The following is a 20,822-nucleotide window of genomic DNA, read 5'->3' on the forward strand; positions in this document are numbered from 1 at the left end:
CTTGTATCAGTTGAGGCTTGCTTTGTGACCAACTATATGATTGATTTTGGAGAAGGTTCTAGGCAGTGCCAAAAATATATATATATTCTTTTGTATTTGGGTGAGAAGTTCTGTAGACATCTATTAGGTCCATTTGATTCATGACATCTGTTAGTTTCATTATTTCTCTATTTAATTTCTGTCTCAATGATGTATCCGTTGGTGAGAGTAGGGTGTTGAATTCTCCCCTCTTAATGTGTGGAGATCAATGTGTGATTTAAGCTTCAATAATGTTTTTTAATTAGTGGAGATGCCCTTGTATTTGGGTGTTCAGAATTGAGGTATCCTCTTGGTGGATTTTGCTTTGATGAGAATGAAGTGTCCTTCCCCATCTCTTTTGATTAATTTTTTGTCAAAAGTCTATTTTATTTTCCTCTATGATTTTCTTGAAAATATATTCTGGTCTTTGGAGTCAGGAATATTCTCTTTCTTCTATTCTTATTATTCTTAGGCTTAGTTTTTTTCATGGAGTCCTTAATTTCTTGGATGGTTTATGTCAGGAATTTTTTTCAGTTTGAGCACATAAAGGAACTGAGGAAATGAACTGAGAGGTATGAGGGTTTATGAATACGTCTGAGGCTCTACACATCATGAAGTATATAGTGAATGAAAATGCCCATAGGGTACAATTCACCAGTGTATACACAGTGGAGTACTTTAAAGCTGTGGAGAAGAATGCCACTATGTCATTTACAGAGAAATGGGTGGAAACAGAGATCATCGAGCTCATCGAGCTAGACACACAAAAAACAAACATCTCATTTTCTCTTATGTGTATAAAGAATCTAAAGTTAAAAATGCTGGAGGGTTAGAAGAAGCATGGAGGGAAGCAGAAGGAGTAGATAAGAGCAATGTATAATGTTATATGTACATGTTTCAAATCAATACCATATGAAAATACCACAATGAAAATTGTTTTTCTGCTTTGAAATATTCACACATTTGTACAAAGTGATTTGATCATATCTGTCTACCACTACCTCCTGCCAGTTTTCCTCCATATCCTCACCCTGTCTCCCTCCTAATTTTCTTTTTGCTTGGTTGCTTGTGAAACCTATTTGTTTGTATGCAAACCAAAAAAAAAAATGATTAACTTAAAATGTGTGCATGAGTAAGCACACACACACACACACACACACACACACACACAGAAAGAGAGAGAGAGAGAGAGAGAGAGAGAGAATAAAAATAAAAAGGACAACTGGGAGGAAAGAAGGTAAGGAAAGTAAGGAAGAATAATACAAGGAAAGAAAGACCAACATCCACATCCACGTGTTTTGTCATATACAGAAGATATATAGGAAACATGAAAACAGAAGTTATGCTATTTTACAAAGAGAAAGGAACCATCAGAGAAGACAAGAAAGGATGATGAAAAGATGAGTATGGGGCAAAAAACAATAATACTCATGTGAATTTGTCACACACATTTTTTTACATACACAATAAGGATGGATAGATGGCTTTATGGTTAAGAGCTTTTGCAAAAGACCCAAGTTTTATTCCCAGCTCTTAGATCAAATGACTCACAACTGACTCACAATAGCTCTAAATGGATCTAACACATCTGGCCTCTGAAGCCACTGCACTAAACAGAGACTACATGCATAGACATGTGATTAAACGTAAAATCTAAACTATCCTAATAATGACGTGTTAGAGAGAGGATGCCTGCAAGTAAGAAGTTAAATTGAGATAAATAATTCAATGCACAGTGCAGTGATCTGTACTCATTGGGACAGTGGCTTACCCTAGGGCAGTAACAGTGAAAAACGGCGAAAGAAATTACTGTAAGAAACACCACCAAAGAAAGTCATCAGCTGAGTGCAGAAGCCAGTAAATAATGGCCACCTTTTCTGCAATTACTTCTTCTCAGGCCACCCTGCTAAGCTATGTCTCCCAGCCACCTCAGCGGTGACACAGGCCAGGTGCCAGAATTATAGCCAAAGGAGACTAAGATTAAGCAAAAATCCAGAAAGCACTTCCAGATCAGACCAGAAACCTCCTACACCTCACTGCATATTCTTTTCCTCATCTGTGGTGAAAACACAGCCTATGACATGGTAGAGGTAAGGCATAGGTTCGGCTTCAGTCCGTTCCTCTGATGCACAGCAGAGATTCCCACTGACCGAGAAAGAGTAATGGGCTTGGTAGCTTCGATAACTGAGAAGTGTACTGCTAACAGGGGCTATTAGTCATGCTCTCGTTTATTTTCACATCAGTTGATATTATCTTAACTAACAAAGTAACGGGTCAGATGTAGAGATGAGATGATACAGGAAGAGTAATTCTCACAATTTGTACTTCAGTTCTGGGAATAATCATTGCTAAGAAGGAGCGGGGAGGAGAGGAGGTAAGCGGTAGGAGTATTAATTAATTGACAATTTTTCCTTACAACCTATCAAAGAAAAAACAAAAGAGGAGGCTCTGAATTGAAATGTCTGCTGCATGGCTCATGTGGGAAACATAGAGAAGGGTAGACATAAATATTTAGAGGTACACACACACACACACACACACACACACACACACAACCTCATAGCTAATGTAATGTTGTGGGAGGGCAGAAGCTCCCAACAGTTAAAAAAAAAAAAAAAAAGAAAAGGAAGTGCCAGGTGTGGTGGTGCACACCTGTAATCCCAGTACTCAGAGAGGCAGAGACAGAAGACAGGAAGATCTCTGTGAGTTCAATTCAAGGCCAGCCTGATCTACAAATCCAGGGAGTCCAGGATAGCCAAAGGTACATAAAGAAAGCCTGAATTGAAAAAAAGAAAGAAGAAGGAGGCAAGAAGACAGAGCAACCTGAATGCAGACAAGGAGATTGAAGCAATGCAAGATCATGCACCCATTCATTTGAAAAACATCAAGGTATTTGTTTACTGGATGATCTATAATGGGGTCCACAAGTACTTCACCCTGAAATTAGAGTATTTAAGTTGTTCTTTGTTGCATTTTTGCATTTTAGAACATATGATACAAGTTCTACTAGCAGCAGCAGCAGTTGCTTTCCTTATCGATGGAGATCTCACAGAAACTGAACTATAAAATTAAGCACTGTTGCTTGTAGGCAGAGGTCATTTAAAAAAGTAAAGCACAAGCCAGATGAGGTGACGTATGACCTGTAACCTGAGCACATGGGAGGCAGAGGCAGAAAGGGCAAAAGCTCAAGGACAGCCTTGGCAGTAAGTCAGATTTGAGGGCACCCTGAGCTACATGGGACCCTGACTCAGCAGAAAGGAAAAAGGCAAGAGCTGTCTGCAATGGGAAAGTGAGAGCCCTAAAAATCTATGCAGACATAAATACCTATGGATAGAGTTGGATTTCTGTGTATGTAGAACAGAAGGAGGCATATAAGGAACTGAGCACCTAGCTCAGTTAGTAGAATGTTTGCTAACACACACAAAGCCTTGAGTTCAGCCTCAGCACTGAATGAATGGGACAGGGCAGCACTCAGGAGATAAAACCATGAGGATCAGAAGTTCAAAGTCATCCTTGGTTACTTAACCACCAGTCTGGACTACATGAGACCTTCTGTCAGTAGAAAAAAATTAGGAAAAAAAAAAGATACCTGTGAAGTTGTTGACATGGAGGTGAATATAGAGCAGAGAAAAGCCAAATAAAAAGAAAAGGGATTTCATTTTTAAAAGGCATGCATGTTACTCTTGCATTTATGGACTTGTGAATAATTACATATGTATGAATACTGACAAAACTGAATTTAATTTCAATTGGAACTAGTGATTATATAGTTCTCATTGCAAAGATTTGCCCGCTAAAGGCAAATTCTTTTAATTATAAGGGGATGCTTGGTAATTTAAAGGTTAGCAACTCAATAGACGAACTAGCAATACTTTTATGTCAATTCTTTTGAATAATATGAAGGATGTGACTTTAATACTAATATGAAAAGTTTTCATTTGAGGAAAAAGAAATCAATAAAATTTGTAATTTAAGAGCACTGTGGTGGTACATACCTTTAATCCCAGCACTCAGGAGGCAAAGGGAGGGAAATTTCTATAAGTTCCAAGCCAGCCTAATCTACATAGTGATATCTTGTCCCCTTGAGAGGGAGGGGCAAGTAGTTGTCTTACTTAGGGTCACTATTGCTGTGAGGAAACACCATGCCCAAAAGCAGGTTGGGAAGGCAAGGCTCTATTTGGCTTACACTTTCATATCACATCGTTGTAGGAAGTCTGGACAGGAACTCAAACAGGGCAGGAACCTGGAGGCAGGAGCCAATACAAAAGCCATGAAAGGTGTTATTTACTGGCTTGCTCCTCACAGCTTTCTCAGCCTGCTTTCTTATAAAACCCAGGACCACCAGCCCAAGGCATGGTCCCACTAAAAATGGTCTGGGTCCTTCCCTATCAATCATTAATTTCGTAAATGCCCTACACTGTTCCCGGCTTCCCAGTCTTACGGAGATAGTTTCTCAATTGAGGCTCCCTCTTCTCTCTGAGGACTCTAGCCTGTGTCAAGTGGACATAAAACTAACCAACATAGCCATTAATTTTCTTAACCATCTTACTCTCTATATATTTTAGAACAAATTTGTTCTACACACTTATGACTAAAGTTTAAAGGCTGTCACTTATTGGGCAAAATGCTTCTAAGTGTCAAAATATCACTCACCACCAGTAACCTAAACAGGAGCCTCTGGCTTCAGGAGCTCTTTGCAGGCATACATACCAAGGCCATTTTGGATGATTTATGATCAGTCCCTCAGCATCTCTACCCTATACTTTGCAATTCTACCTTACATTCTTTGAACTGAGGGTTGTCTCAAGCCTGGAGGCCTCAAACATTGCTTAATACAGTTATGAATACAAAGGAGAGGAAGGTGGCTCTTGAGCAGATCCTGACACATCGTAATGAATGAAACCCCTGGTCCACTCCCAGGCCATAAATTTTCTAGTCAAGAACAGAGGCTGTTTAGCCTGGGAAAGTTAGCCATTGTTTCTTCTGCAACAGAGAAGAAAATGGTATCATTTCCTCCATCGTCACAAAGCTGGCAGCCCTAACAAATAATAGACAGCAAGAAGAAAGTGTATCAGATTTATATAATTAAAAATGAATGTGACACGGAAGCCTTCAGAAATAAGGAAAGTGCAATGTTTACAGGCACTGGGTAGCAATGTGATGAGAGGCAAAGGGTATGATCCAATGACAATGATGGACTGGGGACCTAGCACGCTCTGCTTGTCCGTCACAATAAACCCTGCATGTAAGGTTAGTGCCTGTATGAAACAAGAGTCCTACCACCTTGTTTCAGGGAAGGCAAACCAGGAAATCTTTACAAACCTGTGCTGGAGGAGAAACGTACAGCATGGTCAAATTACCTCCTCGCCCTCTCAGCTTCCTGTGGTTGCTTTTGCTTGAAAAAGAATGAAGAGTAACTGCAAGGCAGCACTCACGGTATGGTGCAAAGCTTGGCATATCAAACTCAACTCAATGTGACCCTTTAAAGTCAGGCTCTGTCCACAGCGCTTTTCTCTGCTTCACACCAACTTCTACGTCGCCCAAGAAGAGGCAAGATTGTAATGCAAGAATGTACACAGCCATCTTGGACTTGAGACCTTGAACCCAGAACTTGCCCTCGATGTGCCTAAATCTTTTCATACAGATCTCTAAAGTTTGCTGCCCATTAACACATGCGGTCTCTAATATCCATTAGTCCAGCACCCAAATGCTCCTGGAATGTCTCTGAGTAATGGGAAAAAACATACAGATATGTTTGCAAAGCATTTGCCCCAAAGAGCTCTCAGATAATACACGAAAGCACTGAGGGCTAGGCATAGTGCATACACCTAGAATCTCAGCAGCCAAGAGACTGAGACAGAATCAGGAGTTCCAGACCAATCCCAGGACTCACATGGAGACCTTGTCTCAAGAAGCCAAAACAGAACAAAACAAAATAAAAAGTTGAGACTCCGCCTCAACTATGATGGATGTTTGTTTAGTATCTGCTGAGTGAAAATATACCCAAAAGCTGCCACTAACTTAGGGAGGGGTGTGTGCGTGCACGCGCACTTATACAAATGCGTTATACAAATAAATGTGTGTGTGAGTGGGTGCATGTGATTGTGTGGAAGCACACACAATGTGGGGGTCTTCCTCCATTACACAGTGCCTGAACTTTGGAAACAGAGTTTCTCACCGAATCTGGAGCTCAGTGTTTTGACTAGACTGGCTGGCCACTGAGACCACTGTGACCCGCTGGTCTCCACTCCCGAGCATGCACTGCCGTTAGAGGTATGCACAGCTACATTTTTACCTGGGTGCTGGAGATCTGAACTCGGTGCTTGTGCAGTAGTTTGTTCATGAGACATCTCCCTAGGACCCTTGGTGGTGGAGTTACACTTCACTATCTGAAGCAGCATCCTTACACATACAAAAAAGAAAAGCCTCAGTCTGTGGAGTCTGCTCTGTCCATTGAGGCTGTGAGATGTAACATGCCCTGCCTTGATACTAAGGCTCTTCCAAAGATATTCATTCCCCAGACCAGGAACCATTGACCAAAAAGGTATCTAATTAACTGAGTAATCATTAGCCTCAGAAAGTTAATTGTCCAATAGTTTTCTCAGTTAATGGAAGGAGATATTAAACAGTGTGTCTGCTAAGGAAACTACCCAGTCTGATTCGTTTGCCATGGGTGCTGTCGACTGCAACACAGACATCCTTAAACTCACCTTCATTGTACAACTGTATTCTGATGAAGATTGTAGAATGCAATTGCTTAAAGGGCAGAATTCGTGTTTTGTGTGTTTGCTGGTTTTCCTTTTGGAAAAGCCTCATTAAGCACAAGAAGCTGAACAGCAGTTAGAAAAGTAAGGGGAGGGGGCAAGAGCTGCCTTGCCCAGCCCCCTGAGTTCAAATGAGACTGCGGAGGTCTCTCTGCTCTCAGCCTAGTTGCTATTGTCCCAGCCTCTGTGTGACTTGCATGGCAAATACAGGAACAGAACAAAGAGACAAAGAGCCATGGCTGTTGAAGACAATAAAATCGCTGTGTTGGTGTGCTTGGGCAATCTAGTAAACTAGAGCCTCCTCCACACTATGCTGTCCATCACACAGGCAGCTCTTAGGAAATAAAAAGAAAGGAAGAAAAAGAAGAAGATGAAGAAGAAAAAAAAGAAAGAAAAAAGCCATCAGTTGTCATAGAAACAATAGCAATTTGTGCCACCTTTGTGCAAGTATAGAAGACAGGCTTGCTGCTGCTGCTGCTAGACCATTGTCCAAAGGCCCAGACTGAGAAACGTCAGCTTAAAAGGGAGCCCCAAGTTTTGACCATGCGTACAAATCTGCACCCTTCAAGTGTGATGTCAAATACTTGCAGGGAATTGAAGGCTAGTTAATGTGAAGTCCCAGATGGGGAACCACTTTGAGAAAGACAGGTTACTCAACCCAAGATTCCCCTCTCTGAGATCTAATGAGGCATCTGTAACCTTTATAGATAGGGGTCATCCCATGGGGAGCAACAGGGTACAGGAGGCTAAGCCCTTGGTCTGATGAGATCTGATCTCATCAGAGAAAGCCATAATCATCTGTAAGAAATAACAATTAAGCTGGCAATTAAGGTTAACACTGGGAAATGAACATATCCCAAGAGGGAGACTGAGCTACTGGGAACCACACTGTTGGAGTAGAAGGCCAGGTGGTTGTGGCTTTCTCTCAGCTGATGGCCTACTTCAAAATGGTTTCCATCACAAATCAGTAGCTCGCACCTTTCAACAGTGGGTTCTCAGGGCCTAGCAGTCCCTGATGGATCACCTAGAGCAGAAATTATCCACCTGAGAGATGGTGCACAGCTACCTTAAGTCTCTTAAACCCAGAGCCTATGGCTCCCATACAAGTTGCCTTTAGCTCATTTCCCAGGATTCTCACCTTCCTGGGTACAGTTTCTTCTCTTGGGCACAAGAATGAGAGTGTCCGGAAGTTATAGACACAAATGAGCAAGCCAGGATTAGAGACTCAGGCTTTGATTGTAAAGCCACAGATGGTACAAGTTGAGAAGCGGGTCTGATGCTATTGAAATTTATCAAGTCCAAATTAAGGGTTAAAAGAAACTAAAGAGTATAGGAAAGAGGTCAGGTATCACAGAGGAGAAGGAGGGCTGAGACAGGTACACAGAGGCTAGGACAAAGTTTCTGCAGACCTGGAGAGTCAACGGAGCCTAAAACTAGCAGGGGTGTTGATCTGAGGCTGGGTTCTGAGACCTGGTCTAAATGCATCCAGAAGCATCCCTTGTGCTCCTGCCAGCAGGACGCAGTTGAGATGCATGAGACAGAAAGCTGAAAAAGAACCGTGGCAAAGGCCAAGGATGGTAGCAAGGCTTTACATCCTATTCTAGGTGGAGGGTCTTGGCCTCATGGCCTGTCATGCCTATGGTAGCTATAGCCATCACAACACACTCCAAATAGCAAAATAGAGAAACAAGAGTACATGCTTCCCTCTCCTACAGTGTATCATCACAACCAAGGGTCTGCATCCATGTCAGAGTGCCTGGGGGCTGGAGCCAGCCAAGACTGCCACCACATTCAAATTTGAGTGGTCCGACTTGGCTTCTGTGGCCTCCTGGGAAGGCAAAGCAATAGTCACATGTCAAACAGTGAGGCCCATCAATGGTTAATGGTAAAGGACTCATCTGAATCACCAAGGAGGAAGGAAAAGTCCTGCTAAGTTTTGAAATTCAGGAAGAACTCAGGCTAGCTTCAGAAACAGAAAACGCATCTCATGAGTGAGAAGAGTCTGGCGTAGATGTAAATATAATACAAGATGTTACCAGGGAACATTAACAGTGCAGCCCGAATGTACTATGTGGTAACCCTCAGTCTTGGAGACTCAAGCTTGACAACTAATAACTTGTAACATTTAAATGATGACGACTGTGGGCCAAATCGCGTCCTAAATGTGTTAGGCACATTAGCATCTTTAATCCTCACTGTAACTCTGAGTAAATATGACCTTTCCACAGACAAGGAAATTGGAGGTCAGAAAGAGAGATCCCACAGCTAATTTTCACTTGAGCCAGTGTTTGAATGCAGGTGGTCACACTCTGCATTCTGAGCTTTTTTACCCACGGTGTGGCACTGTTCTATGCTACAGGCTGGCAAAGGACAGCTACCACTAGGCACTGGCATTTTACCCCAAAGGACCTAGGACACAGCGACTCAATCGGAATCTAGAAGTAATCTGAGTAAACTCACTGCAAAGACAGACTACCAGAGGCCAAGGGCCTTGAGTTGGAGTTTTTCAAAAGAGTCAGAAGCAAGCTCGGATACGTTCTCATGATAGAACACCAAGGGCAGCACGGAGAGCTTCAAGGGTTTTGAGCTTAAGCTGAATGATGACAAAAACATATTTGTCCTTAGATGGTTTCTCTTGAGGTGTGTGGCTGGCTGTAAAGAAACCTGGAGAGAGTGAGATAAGAGCGATGTGCAAAACCTAGGGACAGCTGGTCCCTCTCAGCACACAGACCTCTGCCTGAAGTCCCTACCAGGAGCAGATACCTGAGAAAGTCAATGTGACGAAGTCCAGCCACTCTCAACAGGGCAACTGGGCAGCTGGAGCACTATCAGAGAGCACGGAGTAAGCAGAGCAGCAACGTGCATGGAGGGGATGAGGGAAACCAGAGCAGTGTCCTGTGTTCTGCAGCAAAGCCCTGATCCCAGAATAGCTATGAAGGGTTGTATTTACTGAGCAAGCCAAAACGCCTGGAGCTCAGGCCATGCAGAAAATAAAGGACTGGGTCACCCAGACAGAGGCTATGACCCTGAGTGAAGGAAGAACCCATTCCCTCCAGAGAGGTTTTAGATTTATATGAGAGACAGCGAAAGCACCAGAGACTGACTGCGCAGTAGCACCGAACGTCTAGCCTGAAGCTCCCACTGGCCTTCGGTTCTCCACAGGCATTTGAAATTGCGCTGAAGATCAGGGTCTTGATTGAGTTGAAGGAGAGGAATCCCAGCACAATCAGAAGCATAAGCCCCCTGAAACGTCACACACGTTTTCAGGGCCGAGACACTTGAAACAATAGCTCAAATACAAGTATCTGAGAGAGACCACTGGAAAGAGTGGAACATCTGGGCCCAAGCATCTTGGGAAAAAGGTCTGCTGAGAAACAGCAGCATGCACACAGGGGTTCTTATGAAGAATCTGCTCAGGGCATCACAGAGGCCAAGGAGAGCCATGGTGAGCTGAACGCTAGGGAAGATGGTGACCTGGTTCAGACTCAAGGGCTCAAGCCCAAGTTCAGACATTTTAATATCAAAAGGCAAGACAAACTGGATGTGATACCCAAGCAGGGAGCAGACTCACCTTCCTATGACTGTTTGTTATGTTCAGGCCCTGGCAGGATTGGCAATGCCTACCTGTGTCAAAAGGGAAGCTTTTGTTCAGTCTACCGCTCTGAATGCTGGTCTCTTCTGGAAACACTCTCCCGGGTAAAACCATAAATAATGATTCTTGGATTTCAGGACACCCAGTCACATTGCTACATAAAATTAAATATTAAAGACCTTAAGGCCAGGAAACGGGGTTTTAGTATTGCCTTGCCAAGCAGCCATTCTTGTGCCTGCTCCTATGCTAAGGGAAGTGGTTTCTTCTAGCTTTCCTCAAGACCAGGAAGCCACTAAGAGTCATATCTTTCTCCATTCAACATGAGCAAGGAGACCCCCAGCATCCAGGCTATAACATGTCAGCTGGAGTAAGAAGTCCAGAGTGGACAGTGTCCCACAGGGATTATGACAGCTAGAAAGTGTGGAGCAAGCGTGTGAGAGCTCCACAGTCAAACAGCATGGTCCCCTCATTGAGACAGAGAAAGAGAGAGAGAGAGAGAGAGAGAGAGAGAGAGAGAGAGAGAGAGAGAGATCATGGCTGCTCCTAGGTATGGTGGAGGAAACTGTTTATCGTAGATGAAAGGGAGAGCATAGTAGGAGCAGGAACATTTGGAGGAGCCCAGAGTGGTCATGACCAGACTGAGCTGTGCCATATGGAGAGACTAGGAAGGGAGACAGGAGAAAGAGAAAAGCAAGGTACAGCATCCAAGAGGCCCAAAGATACAAAGAGAGTGGTAACAGGAATGAAAATGGCTGTATTATGTAGGGACCTTTAGGGTAGAGGACAGGGTATGGCAGCCGGGAGGACCCCGTAACAGGTAAGGGCCAAAGTCCACCTTGATATGGTAAGTAGGTGCCTCGGCCTTTAGGCTTGGATTTGAAGCTCAGGTGAGAGATTAGTGAGGGTCAGACTCCACTCCTACTCAGAAAGACAAGCAGCAACGACAGAGCCGAGGCTACAAGAAGCATCACAAGTTTGGGGCTTGTTTTTTCAGCAAGTACTTCTTAGCCTGCCTCTACTGTAACAGTGCAATTGGGACTGCATCTTAGAGAGCGCAAAGCCAACAAGCATAGCCTGAAGATAGAAGTGTGGGCAGAGATTTATTACTTACAACAACTATGGAGAGCACTAGCGTTCCTTGTGAAACAAGGGAACTGGCTTGGGTTTTTATTGATATGAATATGTATATCTGTAGAGGAAAGCACATGCCGCAGTAAGGACTGTCCTGAAATTGTCTGCCTGTGAACTCATGTTTTTCAATGTTTCCGCTGCAGCTGGAGGTACTGTTTAGCAGTATGGGGAGCTTCAAGGTGGAGGTAGTTCTCTAGGGGGAGAGGCTTTGAAGGTTAATAGCCTAGCCCTCAGTCCGGTCTACTGTTCACTTCCCAGTCTACCATGATGTAAACAGGGCTATCGTGAGACCCTCTGAAAATGTTAGTCAAAATAAGGCTTAAAAGGAAAAGTGGCACACAGAGGTGTTTCTCCACAAATTAACTGTGATAATGAGCAAAGAATGAATGGGGTTTCTCCAGACCCTAGCCGGCTCATCATGAAGTTCCTTCTTTCTGCTTTCTTTCCTTCCTTTATTTGGTTTTTCCTTCTTTCTTTCCATTCCTTTGACAGTGTCTTTGGCCCAGACTGAGGTCCTTGTATAGGCAAGGATGACCTTGGGCTTCTGATGTTCCAACTCTACTTCCTGGATTGTGGGATTACAGACCTGTGCCACCACACCAGGTTTATCAATCTAGGGCTACCTGCTTGCTAGGCAAGAATCCTACCAACTGAGACACATACTCAACCCTTCATTGTAGCATTCTACAAAGAATCCTAACCAAAACAACAGAAACAAGACATCAATAGGTACATTAACACTGTTTTAAATAGCTCCCCTCACAGACATACACAATTGTAGTTTTGCCTAAATGTCTCCACCCCCTTAGCAGCTACAACTAGACACCACTTTTTTTTTTTGCACATACTACAGAATATGATATTTTATTGGCTTGAAATGGAAAGTATCTTGACCCTCAGATCTTAGAAGTGAACATGAAATAGAGTAGGAGGCATGTCAGGCCTTGTGCTCACAGATAAGGCCTTGGGGAACCAGAAACGTTAAAAACACACAGGATGTCTCTCCAAAGGGAATGATGTATAACCTGTTTTCTACCTGGAAGGCTGGGAGGAGACTTGGTGACTATCCTGGTGACCTTTGTGCTGTGTGGCCAGACCACACCAGATCCTCCAAACAACCTTGACTTGAGCTTGCTCGTCTCTGTCAATCTATATCCCTCCCCTCCCCTCAGACCCCTATCTTGAGCATGCTCTCTCAGTTAACCTATACAACCAGTCTTTATGGAAGATGCCACTTGCACTTTGCAAGAGTTTTAATGTAATTATATCTAAAGCTTTGCTGTGCACGTGGCATTGAGCTAATTATCACCAGGAAATTTTTTCCCAAAGTGTGCTGTGCTTAAATATAATTAAAATAGGGCCTGGAGAGATGGCTCAGAGGCTAAGAGCACTAGCTGCTCATCCAGAAGTCCTGAGTCTGAACCACATGGTGGCTCACAACCATCTACAGTAGCATCTGATGCTCTCTTCTGTCTGATGCTGTCTTCTGTCATGCAGGCATGTATTCAAATAGAGTGCTTATATACATAAATAAATAAATCTGAAAATATATGTATATAATTAAAGTTAAATACTTGAAGCCAGACTTTTGAAGTTTGTATCAACACTGCTGCGTCCTGTTGTACTGAACAGCCTTCTTGCCTTTCCTGGATGGCCACTGCTTGCTATGGCATTTGCAGAGACCCAGCCAAGCGAAAGATAAAGAGATAAAAGTCTCTGTTACCTAGAAAAGAAAGAGACCTGTCGGCAGGGCAGTGAGGGAACAGAGACATGGCTCGACACTGTGACCCTTAGGAGGCTGAGAAGGTTTCCGAACTCTTGAGAACCTCAACTCCAGCCAAGCACAGTTTGGTAGCTTTGAGAGTGAAGAAAATTTCAGGACTAGTCAGGTTAGGAAACAAGGTGATGATTTCATTAAGGATGTTTCAATTCAGAGCTACACATAAGGGTTAAGAAAAGGCCGGGCTCTCAAAAGAAAGTATGACATGCCCAAATGAGGTCACGTGCTTCCCAAGGGGTCAAAGGGGAAAGTAACCAGTGCCAAGTATGAGAATGGGTTTCTCAAGGGAAGGGAGGCCATGATTGTCTTAGCATTAGCTGTAGAGGCCATGTTGGTGCCCCTCAAGCTACACTTCATATTGTTGTTAAGAACTAGCCCCTCTCTCCCTTTGGTAAGAGGTGGCTCCAAAGATGCCTTGGATGGAAATATAATCTGATGAGATACACCCAGAAACCAACTAGGTTGCACAACAGAAACAATACCTGTCATTTCCCTGTAAATTGGCTTCTGGGGTGATTGCTAGGAGTTTCCGGCTATGTTCCTGGGAAGGCTAACAGACTTTGAGCATCAGATCCTGGTGAAAGGCTTCAAACAGATGCCTCCATATGGGGCTCCCCGTCTCTCTTTTCATATCCCCCTAGTTTTCCCTGCATTTTCATCCCACCCTCAGACACTCAGAAAGTCTCAGAATTTCAGATCATTCCAAGGAAACAGCAGAAAATGAAACAAAGCAGAACAGTAGACAAACCGCCACCAAAAGGGAAAAAAAAAAAAAAGCCTGATTGTATCATAATGACAAATCAAGGCAGCTGTGGGGCGTCCTTGAGCGCGTTGTCTGTGTTTTCTCCCTTATTGTTTGGAAGTCAGGATGACAACTCAGCAGTTGCAAACCATCATTTTACTATGAGCCCCTATAAACTGTAAGCAACCTGGCCCTAAGAGGCAAAAAGCTTCCTGTGTGCCTACTGCCTCAGAGCTGTCAGCACAGAAACGGGCTTAAATGATTTTATTCTTCCTTCCTCTCCGTCCTCCACTGGCTGGGAGCTGTGGACCATTGCCGTCTGAACTTGGGTTTAGAAGAGATGTGTGAAGATCTCACTATAAATACAGAAAACACTCACACAGGCTTAAAGCTATAAAACATGTTTTCTTACCCTTCCTATATTGACAGGCAAACTCCTTTCCCACCGTGGCATCCCCAGAGCGGGAATTGCTCTGAACATTTACATTGAAAATGGTAATGAAATACATTACTTTATATGCTAATGCTAAAAATAAATGAAAAAGCAGGTGCCCAGGAAGTATGCCTGGCCTAAAAGGCAATTTCAAGCCAGGCTACATATAAAAACCAAATCCATATATATTAGTGGTATTTTTTAGTTTTGTTTTTGTTTTTCAAGACAGAGTTTCTCTGTGTAGCCTTAGCTGTCCTGGACTTGCTTTGTAGACCAGGCTGGCCTTGAACTCAAATAGATCCACCTGCCTCTGCCTCCCAAGTGCTGGATTAAAGGTGTGCGCCACCACACCTGGCCCTATTAGTGGTATTTTATTTTATCATTTTAAGGTTTTTAAATTAATTTTATTAACATACAAAGAAATTATTTTCATTGTGATATTCCCACATTTATACATATATGCATGTATATATTTGCATGTATTTGTGCACACACGTGTGTGTATGTGTGTGTGTATGTGTGTGTTTCTGTGTGTGTGTGTTTCCCACTCCCATTGTCTTCTCCCATCTTGCCCTTCCCTTTTGCTGTGTAGCAGTGTCCTCCAGATTGAACCATTCCATCCTGCATGGAAACTCATTAAGACAGAAAGTAAGCAACTCAAATAGCTTTAGGAAGCTCCTGAAACTGACCAGATTCACTGCTCCCCTTCCACCCCAAGTATAGAAATAGTAAAGACTACTAAAAGTCATGCTCAGACAAGCCTAGCTGTCTGGAAGAAGCAGAGATAAGACCAGCTGAAGGAGAGATCCACCAAACTAGAAGAAACAAAACCCAGCTGATTGCCTGGAAGAGGCTCAAAACAGCCACTGGAGCCACCTGAAAGGAAGCCCCCTAACATATTGAGCTGCAGTGAGCTGCAGCTTTCCAAAGCTGACTCCCATGCTGAGATGGGCTTTAGTGATGCAGCTCTCTTTGAGTCATTTCTTTCTGTAAGTAACTGCTTACCATGCTCCAATAAGGAACCCTAATAAAAACCACTGGTTCATTAAGTTGGGCTTTAGTGGTATCCGAACTTTGATCTGTTGTTTGTTCCCTATCCGGGGTGCATAAATGGTTGTTCAGGTCTCTACAAGAAAAGACTGTCACACAACACTCCTTTCTTATTTTCCTTCTACCCCCAAGCATACCATGCGGTGTCTTCCTTCTCCCTTTTCTACTGATTGAACTGGTTTTCTGACAGTTATGTACATGTACACAATTTATCCTGGTTATTTGCATCCCCTCCCCCGTATCTTCTTATCTCTCTCATCCCTCCTTCTCCCTACAAGTTTTTTTTTTATCAGCTCGTGCATTTTTGTTTTGTTTGACCCATTGATTTTAACCAGGGCTATCTGTGTGACTACAGAACTATCCACCGTAGCCCGGCTGGCTCACCTTAGGTACAGGACTGAAGAAAATGACTATCCCTTACCCAGAATCTATCAGTAGCTAGTAGTTGGCAGAGACAGTAGGCCCCCATGGACCTTTTCTTATCCATGGCTGGCTGTTGATAAGCCCAGTCTTGTGCAGGCCAGGTACATGCAGCCTCCTCTGCAGTGAGATCATGTTCGCAGTGGCATTCTGGTGCTCTGGAGATAGCGTTTTTTGCAGCCCTTCCCCGCCTCTCCTGCCTGAATTCATTCTGTTCCTTCTTCCTGGGTGTTCCCTGAACCTTAGAGAAAAGAACATAAAAATGATCTGTCAAAAAAAACTTAATTAAAATTTTTAAAGTAAATTTAAACTAATGAAGCCTCGCTGTTGTTGCTGTTGTTTTAATTACACTTTTCAGAAGGGAGAATCTTTTGACTTGTGTAGGCCTGAAATGTGCAGAATGTAATTGCTTAGGATTCCCTAAACTGCATTCCATGAGCCCGCACTATAAGATACCAGTGCAGCTCATTCTTCTGAGAAGTTACACATTTCATTTGGGGACGGTTAAGGCAAATGTAAACCTTCAATTCATCCTGTACCCCTTACCCCGGGGTGGGGGTGGGGTGAGGTGGGGTGGGGGCGCTGGTATGCCTTGGTCCAAATGCCAGATATGCTGGCCAGGCAGAGAGAAAAGAAAGGGAGGTCTCACTCAGTCTTCCTGCCACTTACTGCCCCATCACTCAGTGACTGATCCGGCCCCACTGTAGCTTGGCTCTTGCAAAAAGTCTCCTGGTGCAGAAATTAGACCTGGAAACAATGGCAGCTCCAGAGTAGGGGGAGAAAGAAGCTGGGCCCACACGCCACACCAGAGGTCAAAATGTTGACTGTGTGGAAGGTGGCGGGGTCCTGTGGGGGAAATGCGGAGGAGGGACAGTCCCTGCTTGCCCTTGGTGGCGAATCCAGCTAGGGCTGCAGAGCTTTGCGGATTCCCAACAGATGATGCTGCGGATCTAACGTCTTTGCGGGGGAAGCTCATCAGCTCGAAAACGGCATGAAAACCTGACGCGTGGAAAAAGAACAAAGGAAAGTCGAGAGGCTCATGTATATCAAAGGAAAAGGACTCGAAGAAATACTGGGGGAAAAATGTTTCAGCCCTAAATGCTTTGGAATCTGAGGTGCTGATGCAGCCTGCGTCGTCGCAGCTGTGACTTTGAATGTCGCCTTCTCGTTAACTGACGCTTTGATACCACGGCCTTTTGAAGTATCTTTTTATATATTTGTGATTTACTTGGGCAGCGGATAGAACTTGCTGTGGCTGCTGTTTACGTTCACGTAGGACTCTGCAGTTTGGGAAGGGAACAGGCAGGTCCGTGGGCGCCATCTCCTGGTGATTCCGTGGAACTTTGGCAAGGAGATGTGAGAAGATGAAGTTCATTTGGTTCAGCAATTTTTATTCAAGTTTACCCCCTTAGGTACAGTCATCAAACTTTAACCTTAGCCAACATCTCTGGGAGGAGTCCGTAATACTAAAAACCTGGGTTCCACCCACAGAGTTTCTGATTTACTGGGTCTTGGGTGGAGCCCAGTAGTTTGCATTTCTAGCGAGTTCCCAGGCAGGCTGGCAAAGGTGCTACTCTCAGAACCACTTCCTTGTACACAAGTCACTGGGCAGGACAAGAGAGCACTTTACTAAATCGGGCGCCAGGTCGCCCTTATTCTGTAGTAGAAGGACACTGGGAGATGAGCAAAATGAAAAACGTTGCTCTGGCCAGGGTATTGTAACAAGAGAAGTGTCCCCTCAAACACCACTAAGCTCATGAGTGGGGCCCATTTAACAAAGATTAACAGGAGAAAACATACCCGTTTATATGATATGGGTTTGTGTGGCCTGAGAATCTTCAGAGATGGCAATCCACAGGAGTGGGAAACCTGTGTGTTATTTAAAGAATTGTTTTTTTTAATTGATTTTCTAAATTATGTATGTCTGTATGCAGGAAATCGGGATTATCAGAGGAATGGACGGCCTGGAGCTGAAGTTACGGGTGGTTGTGAGCCACCTGATGTGGGTGCTGGGAATCAAACTCTGGTCCTCTAAAAAAGCAAATGTGCACTCTTAACCTCTCGACCATCCCCGCAGACCCAAAAACCTGTGTGTGTTTTAATGTGTAGGTCTGAAAAAGAGTGGACAGTGAAAGGGAGCAGAGTGGGACAGGAGCTCTGTTCTAATAATAAACTAGGGGAAACTCAGCAAGTCTCATTGGGATTCTCATTGAGACCTCTGCATCTTTAGCTTCTTTGTTCCCAGTAAAGAATGAAGACCTATCCCATGCCCTGCCTGGGAGAAAGGCCAGAGTAGTCTTTGTAAGTTTTGGGATTTTTGTCAAGAGAGGTGGGAATGGACAAAGGATTCTGTTTTATCAAATGCCCAGCTGCCCATATTTAGGGAGTGTGTCCTGAACTCCAATCAAGGTCATGAACACAAGTCTCTTACCCAGAAGCCAGTGCACGTTCCTTTACAATGTTTTGAGCTTTAACCCTAATATGAGGCAGATGCCAGTCACTCCTGTACAGCCACCTAGGAGAGAAAGCAAGGCTCCTCTGAGTGCTGCTGAGATGGCTGACTCAGCAAGCAGTCCCCCACTGCCTTCTGATTTCATGCACTCAGCAGCACTCATCACCCAGGCAAGTAGCTAGGCACAAACGCCCAGTGGTACAAGCATGGCCTATGAGACTTTGATGGCTAGAAGGACTGAGCAGCGGGCAGCGGCAACTGCAGGAAAGCGAGGCCTTTTGTTATTGCTTTCAACCATCTGGTGCCTTCTTCTATGGGCCCTGAGGGAAGGCTCTTTGGGTTTGGCACTGCAGTGCAGTCACACCCCTTAACTTCCCCTTTCTTATTATTTCCTTTGCCTACTCTAATTATATCCCCACCTCCCCCCCCTCTCTGACCTTTGCACCTTTTGTGTCATCTACCCCAGCCTCTGAAGCCCCTCACCATCACCACTTTGAACGACTTGGACTCATCCATCAGGATTCAGCTTAGATTTTGGGGGGTGGGACCATTTTCTTCACCATCATCAATTTCATGACTAAAAACCCTACAATGAAAGACAGATTAATTAGAGAGATGAGTACAAACTTACTTAATGAAAGTTTTGTGTAGCACAAGAGCCTTCAGAAACTAAGACTCCAGAGGGCGCTGTAGCTTACATACCCACTACTTGGGAGATAGGGGCAGTGGCATCCAGAGTCCAAGGTCACCCAAGTCATCCTCAACTACATAGAGGATTCAGGGTCAGCCTGAGCTATATGTGACCTGGGAGAGAGATGGGGAAAGGAAGACTGAAGGGAAGGCAGGAGGAAAGGAGGAAGGGAAGGGAAGTAAGAGTCCGCAGAACAGGAAAATCTGTGTGTTCTTATGAACAATTATGCAGAAGTGTAATTAGAGGATAAAGGGGTGTGAGCAATGGTAAACTGTAGGGAGCGTGGCCAGGCCTGTTCACTCAGACATTTTTGTGCTCTTCTGTGTCTCTGGAGATAACAATATTGCATCCCTCTAGACCAAAGGAGACCCACTCTGTCACGAGGGTTTTATGAACTATTTTAAGGGCTAGCCAGTTGGACTTATAGAGTACTCAGGAGGTAGAGGCAAGAGTGAGAGAGGAATCCATTTTAGAGTCCATGACCTGCTTCTGTTGGTTTTCCAAGATGCCAAGATGCTGTCTTCCAGAGTGGAATGCCCAGAGACAACCAACCTCCACAGCAGCTGAGTTTATGGCAATTCATTCTGGCACTGCCTAGTTCATGGCAGTGTCTTCTCTAAACCTGGCCCCAGGAACCGTAAGCCTGGCCCCCCAGGATCTCTGACCTTTTCGTTTTTGTCCTTTCACTTTTAGTACAGCAGCCATAACATTATATGCCCTCAAGATTAAAGGAGTTGGGGGAACCCCTTCTTGAATATCTTCCAAACAGTCCTGCAGTCTGTTCTCTAGCAAGTCACATGCAATGCTTATGACAGGAGACGACAAGTGTATCCCTTGTTTTTCTCCAGCTTCAGCCTCCAAAGTGGAGACCCTTTCAAGGTTCTCATGATAATCCAGAAGTGGTAGCTTACGTCTGTAAACAAAATATTTGGATGGTGGAGTCAGGAGGATTGCTGTGAGTTCAAAACCAGCCTGGCCTACAAAGTACGTTTCAAACTAAACTGAGCTACAAAGACTCTGTCTCAAAACAACCAGCCAACTGATCACACATATACACATACGTCACACAAAACAAAGCTCAGAAGAGACAAGCTCATCCCAGTCAAGAACAGAGTAGTTTTTGTCACTCAAAGGGACCCTTGAGAATAACCGAGGAATCGAACCCTGAAACCCACCCTACATTACATGTTCCCCATGGCCTTAATCGACCCTGCAGAGTTAGTGTCCAAATTGTTTCAGATTTGAATTTATATATCCTTAAGACAGAGTCTGTCCCTGGAACTCACTATGTAGCCCATGCCAGCCTGCCAACACGTGACAATCATCCTACCTCAACCTCACATGTGCTGGGATTACAAACATTAGCCACATTGCTGACTGGAAATCTAACTTGTTAACTAGCCCAACTAACAAAGAGATGTCTATCCACAGATATGTCCCTATAGCTTTCAAAGAATTCCCAAAAGAGAAAACCAAATACTCATTTATTTTGAGTGAAGATTTCTCTATAAGGTCCAGGGCGCCTATGTTTCTTTCATCATAGGATTTCTGACTTGTGCCGAAATGCCCATGTGTTACTCCATCTGGCTCTGAAAGCAACAGGTTTTAGTCAAAGAAGACTGAGGGGTGTACATTGAACTAGAAAGCAACTCTGTTTTAGCTCCTTCTGTCACAGACAGCTTAGAATGAGGTCTATGCTCTATGCCCCTAGGCTTCTATAGAACTCTGGGACTCTAAGGACAGCTAAAA

Source organism: Acomys russatus, chromosome 23 (assembly GCF_903995435.1).
Source record: "Acomys russatus chromosome 23, mAcoRus1.1, whole genome shotgun sequence".
In the NCBI taxonomy this organism is placed as follows: Eukaryota; Metazoa; Chordata; class Mammalia; order Rodentia; family Muridae; genus Acomys; species Acomys russatus.